Below are 7889 nucleotides of genomic sequence, written 5' to 3' on the forward strand. Positions count from 1 at the left end.
GTTGTGTGGAAAATTGTCCATCTTTTCTTTGCTTACTTGTAAGGTTTCTTTTGTTCTCTGCTGTGCACTTTTTACTTTGTTCTTTTTCCCCCTTCCCTGCCCCCCCCTTCCTCCTCCTTCCCAGAAGGCTACAATTGAGCATGGGATATTTATATATATAGATATATACATACTCTTTTAAATATATACTTATACATATATACATACATTTAAACATATACAAAATATACTTTCCCTAACAAATTCTACTCCTGATCTTTATTTTATGTTTGTACATATCTCTTATTTCCTATCCCTCCTGACTGCTCTACTTCCTTTCTACTGGCTACTTTGCCCTTTTATTACTCAACCTACCCCACCCCCAACAAGGATCCCTCCTTTATCTGCCCATTTTTATCAATCTAAACACCCTTCTATGCTCTGCTTTAACCTATTCGCTTACTTTCCCCTCTAAAGATTCCTCCCTTATCCTGGCAAAGATACCACCCTTTTCCTCCCATTCCCATCAAACTAAATACCCTTTTAAGCCCCCCTTGACCTCTTCCCTCACTCTTCCCTCTAGAGATTCCTCCCTTATCCTATCCCCCTTCCTGTGCCCTTGATGTTTTATTTCTTTCTGAATTTATAAGACTTTTATACTCTTCTATATATTCATATATGTATATGTATATGCATATATATGTATATGTATAGTTCCCTCTTTAACCCATTCCCAGTCAAAGTAGTTTTCCAGAACTAACAGCCCTTCTCCCCCATCTAATTCCCCTATGTAGGTTCTTCCTCTCATACTTCATTTATATAAGATAATTTTATCTTATCACTCATTTTATCTATCTCTTTCTATTTTTATTTATCACTCATTCCAGTTATTTTTAAACATTTTTACTTTTTGGAAATCATATAATACTCAGGTCTATCCCAATCTTTCTTATTTACTACCCAATAACTAATCTTAGACATATGCTTCTTGTTTTACATACGTAAAAGGTAAAAAACTCTGTCTTTATCGAGTCCCTTGCAATTAGTCTTTGCTATGTACCTTATATTTCTCTTGGCTCTTGTATGTCAAATCTTCTTTAAAGTCCAGGGTTTTTTGTTTGTTTGTTTGTTTGTTTTTAACAAAGTCCTGAAAGTCTGACAGTTCATCAAATGTCCACTTCTTTTTCATTCAGGATTATGCTTATCTTAGTTGGGTATATTTGTGGCCATCACTCCCATTCTTGAAGTGATCTCTCTAGTTCCCTTCTTCTGAATTGACCCAGTGTGACCACATGACCCTTGATAAAGGCACTATATGGGACTGACTCTCTATAGAATCAATAAGCTTTCACAATAACATCACATGGTAGGGTACCATGATTTCCTGAATTCTTCTGTAGCTTTGCCTCAGACTCTGAGAGGTCTAAGTAAAAAATAGATGGTTCTACATCCAGCATTGATATACAAGCTGGCCTGACATAAAAGCAACCTTGCTGGATAATCTCTTGCACATAATTCTATTTGGTAGACAATGTTCCAGTTCTTTAGTCTTCTTCTGGGCACCTTTGGGCCTATTTCAGCTGGGTAGGGAGTTTGGGGCTGGATTAGGTAACATCGTTGGATCCTGAATGAAAAGATAAGAAGTCTGGATAACATTCCAGAGCTCATGCAAGGATAGCTAGCACCAAAATACTCAATGAAACATAATTGTTTCTTTGCACCTGAAGACCCCTGCTTAATTTTTTATACTTGTGATTTCCTTTTTCTGATATTATCCCTTGCATGACTTTTTGGTTCCTTTCTACTTCTGGTGAACCAGGCATTTCAGAGTTGACACTAGAATTTTCCCCTGAATTAATTTTTTTGCCTTTGTTTATGATACCATATTGGTTTTACAACTGTAACCCAAACCATCCATGAGATTTGAGACTAGCCCAACGTTTTCAGTGTAATTTTGATATTTGGTTGCATAATTTTTGAGGAGGAAGGCAGGGCAATTGGGGTTAAATGACTTGCCCAACGTCACACAGCTAGTAAGTGTGTCAAGTTACTAAGGCAGGATTTAAACTCAGGTCCTCCTGACTCCAGGACCGGTGCTCTACTTACTGTGCCACCTAACTGCCCCCAGATTTGGTTGCATAATTATGTGAATCTACATTCTAAGCAAAGCTATTCAAACTCTCCAGTGGCCTCATCTTCAATGAATTCTTTCTTTTTCATCACATTATGATAGACATGTACAAATTAGCTGCAGGTACTTCAATTCCAGACTTTGTACCATACTTGCTACGATCAGGTGGTCCCCTGCCCAGTGTCCCTGGAGTCTTAGTTCCATTGCCATTGTTTAAGCTGTGTGGCCTTTGGGAATGGTGGACAGGTCCTAGGAACTGGCTACCCTCTGTCTTCATGATCCTCTTGTCCATGCTCATCAAAGATGCTCTCTGTATTGTCATTGTGGACATGTCTAATCCCAGCACAGCTCATTTCTGCAAAATAGGGAGAGAAATGTTACAAGGTCTGAACAGAAGTAAGCTTTTAACTAACTGCTGAAGGACTGGAAGAGATGCTTGCACCCTTGCCTTCTTCCTCTGCTCTTGCACATTTTACATGATCCTCTAACCTCTCCTGTACTTTATGGTGTTGACCAGACTGCCTCCAAATGATTGAAAAACTCTGCTGCAAATTTCTGTGGCTGAACCTGGCTTTCTTTTGGAACTTAAGTTCAGGGTATGTGAGGTAGTGATATTCATCCAATGGCCTTGACACTTTCCTACATCTCTCTTCAATGTTGGTTTCAGCTTCTGTAATGTGGCACATAATGTCTCTGTGATGGATATTGTGTTGTCACCACTGGACATACTCTGCTATTCACTGTAATGAGCACTGGTAGCTTATGGAAGGGTATAGCCTGGATTGAAGTAGTAATAGTAATGGCTCCCTCCATCAATCATGTTTGAAATATTTGCCTTCACTGTGTCTTCTATTTCCTGAGGTTGATTGGGGAACTATTTCTATAAGTAATTTCTGAGTTAGCTTGCTAGATGGAGTGGAATTTCTGTCATTGTTATCTTCTGCTTCTTGTTCATACTTCTATTCTTCATCCTCATTGAAAATTGGCAAATGTCTGGGGATATTTTCTGTGACCCAGGGGCTCTCATCACTAAAGATTTTAGAGCTTTCTAAATTCATTCTTGTGTGTTCCTAATAAATATCTGATTTAAGGAATAAGGAGTGTACTTTATCTTGGTCCTGGTCCTCCTAGGTCCTGGACCTCCTTCATGGGTTAGACCAGGGCTGTCCAACCTTAGGTTTTTATTAAAACAACAGACAATATATTTTGATTTGTCATTTTAGTGAGAGCTCTGCGGTGGCTCAGCTTCCTTTACTGAAGCATTCACGTAAATTTCTATGCTTGTAGGAGGGCCTCATAAATCCCACTGCAGGCCACAAGCAGGCCACAGGTCACATTTTGGACAGCCCTGGATTAGACCATAGATTGGGCTTAGTTAAACATGGCAGGATCAATGCATTGCTTATTAACGCAATCTGCTTTGATGAGAAAGAAGAGAAGAAAACTATTACAATTGAATTTTGCACATTTACAAGGAATAAACTTGAAGGAAGAAATAAAATACCTCCTACTAATTTGCAGAGGTTGGGTTCCATAGGTGTGAAATGTTGCATATAGCATCAGGTGAGAATTTTTCAATATGTTGATTGTTTTAATGATTTTCCCCCTTATTCCTCTTTAAAAAGATGATTTGTTATAGAAAATGATTTAATAGGAGGGAAAAGAGGAGATGGAAAGGGACAAATATCAGAGGAAATATAAGTGGCAATAAAAACAAGATACCAATAAAAAATCTATTTAAAACACCATATGTTAAGAAACATCCTATTTTTGTTAGTACTTTATCCAAACGTAGAAGTTATTTTTAATAGATTTGCATATTTGATTCTTAGTATAGCTTCCTAAAGTAGGTAACGTGTGTTTTGGTCCTAAATATTCAATAAATATATTCTCTGTTTTTAAGGGAATGGACATGGGTGGGTATGTGGGGATGAGATGCTTATTGGGTTTGCAGTCTATTAACATAATTCCCAGTGGGAAATAACCCAGGATTTGTACAACTTGTTCTTGGAAAGAATTTGGTGAGTAGTTTGGTTTTTTTTGTAAGAAGGTTAAGGAAAAAGTAAATCCCATGTATACCTAAAGTATACAATTAAAATACTTTTTTAAAGTGATATTTTCTAGCTAAAGAGAAAAAAATCTGTAATCCCTTACCTTCTTCAATGTGGTTGTTTTCTATAATTCAGTGGTAACTGAATTATATGTCATGTTATGCACACATATGTATGTATATACACATGTATAATCTTTGTGCATATTATATTACCTTATTGTATAGCTAGGTAGGCTCTAGTTGAATTTTAGATTGTTACAGATTAGGAATATTCAGAGAAATGAAGATTCCAAAAGATAGCTCAATGCTGCAGCTTCTAATTAGCTTAACAGATTTGTAGACAGGCATGACATTTATATTGTGAATTCTAGAATCAAGCACCATTAGTGATTCAATGAATAGAGTCCTGAATTTATCCATAATGTGAAACACAAATCCTAAAATGCTAGGAGCTCTTAAATCAGAGATCTCATTAGCACTTTAGTATACTACTATTATCTCTTCAAATAAAGATAAAATTTCTGAATCCCATAGTGTAAGAAAGATCATTGGCAACTGTGAAAAGTATATATGTGTATACAAGTATGTGTGTATGTATGTATGTATGTATATATTTACATGTATGTTTATATATGTTATATATACACATATATCTACATATATTATCACACATATATAGCAATGTATATAAAGGTATTTGACATCTATAAGTGTACAGTTTGTTGGTAAATCTCTGTTCATTTTTTGATCTTTAATATGCTAAGTAACATTTATTATCTCAGGAAATGAATATATGTACTTTTGAATGTAATTGATTTGAAATCTCTAGAAAGGCATTTAATTGGTTTTATTGGTAATAGTAATCTGATATTCAAGGAATGAGACTTTGCATAATGTAGAAAAGCCCTTTCATTATATAGTTATCAGAATGACAAAGTCTACATGAGAAACCATTAATATCTTGGGACAGACAGGTATGATAAAAGGATATTTTTATGAAAAACATTTTAGTAACTTTCTCAGTCACTTTCCTGATTACATACACAATTTAAGTTTATGTCTATGAATGAATAATGAACAGATATCCTTTTAATATTGTTTATCTTTATAACCAATGTTGATAATTTCATGATTTATCTACAGTGATAAGTACTGATCATGGAATTGAATGAAATGAACAAATTGGTCACATTGAACATCAGTTTATCTACCTCATAAGAATAAATATCAAATGTAAGGAAGGGGACCTGAAAAATACTTTAGATTGTATATAGCATGCCATAAATAATTATTCAAATGGCAATAGCTACATACTAGATTTTTTGTAAAATATAAGTAACAAAAGTCACAGTTGACTGTTAATTTCTGTCTCTGATTAAATAAAGCTCATTGAAATCATCCCTTTATAGCAATGCCTTCATATAATCATAGAATCTCAGCACATGAAGGATCCTCCTACTGAGAAGGAACTCAGAGGCCATTTAATCCAAGTCATGCCTGAATAAGAACCCCATATACCTCAACTCAACAAAATGGTCTTCCAGTCTCTGCTTTAATACTTCCACTTAAAGGGAACCCACTGCCTCCTGGGGATGTCTATTCTATTTTGGGGTCACTTTAATGTTTAGATTTTTAATTGTATTTTAATGTTTTGCTGAAAACATGCTTCAATTTGTGCCCCTGCAATTTTCACAAATTGTTTCTCATTCCTACCACTGGTCTAAGCAGACCAGTGTCTTCCACATGGCAGACCTTTAGATGCTTTAGGTTATCATATCCTCATTAAGTACTCTCCTCTTCAACATAAAACATCACTTAAAGTATCCAGATTAAAAAGTAGCAATGCCAAAGTGTTAATGAAAGAGAATTTTAAAAAGAAAATTTAAATACTTGGAGGTACCTAGGGATGAAAATATTATCCTTTGAGGGACCTAGGTACAAAGTTTAGTCATCTTTCCTCATAGTCTATAATTAAAGAAAAATGCTATTAAACATGAAAACAATTATTAAAATATTACAATAATTTTACAATTTTAATTGTTATTTATAACTTCTTTTAATAATATAATTTGTATTTAAATCATTAAGTGACTTGAAAATTTCAGAACATGTCAAGGACATGTAAATTTGCAAAGAAATTTATTTTTTCTACTGAAAATGAATAAATTGTAAGGAAGATAAAAAATAATTTTACAAGAATAGACAAAATAACTTGACAGAATATATATTTCCCTGATGTTATGAAAATAATACCTATTACAACACAAGTGGAAAAAGTCTAGTATATACATAATGGAAATATGTATTGCAATATTATCCTTCGATGCTTCTTAATACATCTTTTAACTCTAACTTGTGACAATTCAATTTTACTGTAGAAACTGAATAGCTGATCCTTTCTGCAACTCCTCCATCTCAACCCTCATCCCATGCCTTAATTTTCTCTTCTGTGTATCTGATAAGAGAGTACCCCTTATCCTGTTTCTTGGTATAAAGGCCATCACTGCCTGAGAAGGCCAAGGTCAGATCATCGGGTAAGATGTCCCTCATCCTGCACTTGGGAGGAAGATTTTCTCTTTGAGATACCCAAGACCAGAGTATTGGACAGGCTTTTTCTTACCCTTGAGTGGGAAATAAAGACCTGCCTGAGATGCCCGAGGTCAGATCATTGTGTCAGTCTTTACTTACTCTTTGGAAGGAGATATCATCCTGAAGCAGATGGGTGGGAAACATCCTTGAAGATCTACAAAAAGCCCCACTCCAATCCCTAGTCAGCAGAACAATCATCACCAATCTCTTGACTACATGGTTATCTTTCATCCTTAGCTGATTCCCAGAGTTGTTGTTTTTTTTTTTTCCATCCCACAGTTGGGATATACTAACTTCTTAAGCAGACTCCTATCCCAGACTTTGGGATATTACCTCTCTTTCTCTTCTTTGTTTCTTTCTATGTATTTTGTTTCTCATTCCCCTGGCTTCGGGATCTTGCTCACATCCACCATTGAACTCTGGTAGTGTTAAGTGTCTATAAACACCTATAGAAGCCTCCTTTGCTATAACACTTGGTGTCATCTTTTCCTGTCAAATTCAATCGTACTTCTCAGATAGATAATGGACTGAGCCTGGACTACTAGCACCTCCCTTTAACTCAGGAATTGTGACCAAAGTTGAAACTACCTTTCCTGGCAGCCAGTGCTCTGCAGAGAGTAGAATAGGCACTCCAACTGCCACTCTCTACCTTCTTGGGAGGAGTCAAGGTCTAGATCACTGGCCCTCCTGCTTCAGCAGTAGGAAAGCCCTCTCTTTCCCCCAGGTCTATAAATCGCAGATGAGTGCTGAGACAGGAACTTTGGCAGCTAGCTACACCCTGATGGGTGGTTCATGCTGCCTTCTCCAAACTGAACAACGGTTGAAGGTTGAAAGCCCATACCCTACACTTAGAGAACATTTCTATCCCTTCCCCTTCTCCCAACTCTTTGTCTACAAGTTGCTAACTAGGGCTGGCACTAGGATTATTAACAGGTGTGCCCTTGCAGGTGTGATTTCTTGCTTTGAGAGTGCAAGAGCTAATGCTCTGAACCCCATGCCTCACATACATGAAATTCCCCTCCACAAGCCACTGACAAGGATTAGGACCAGGACTCCTGAATCTGACATCTGTGCCCCAGTGGAAGGGAATTTTTCCCCTGTTGTGGTCAAGGCAAAGCTTGTAATCCTAGCAATATA

The 7889-nt window shown here is 36.4% G+C and overlaps 1 pseudogene; it reads right to left on the reverse strand.

The window, feature by feature from the left end:
- Nucleotides 1–1208: 1208 nt before the first annotated feature.
- Nucleotides 1209–6713, reverse strand: LOC118857583 (annotated as a pseudogene).
- Between the last annotated feature and the right edge of the window lie 1176 nt (nt 6714–7889).

This window comes from Trichosurus vulpecula, chromosome 7, assembly GCF_011100635.1.
Source record: "Trichosurus vulpecula isolate mTriVul1 chromosome 7, mTriVul1.pri, whole genome shotgun sequence".
NCBI lineage: Eukaryota > Metazoa > Chordata > Mammalia > Diprotodontia > Phalangeridae > Trichosurus > Trichosurus vulpecula.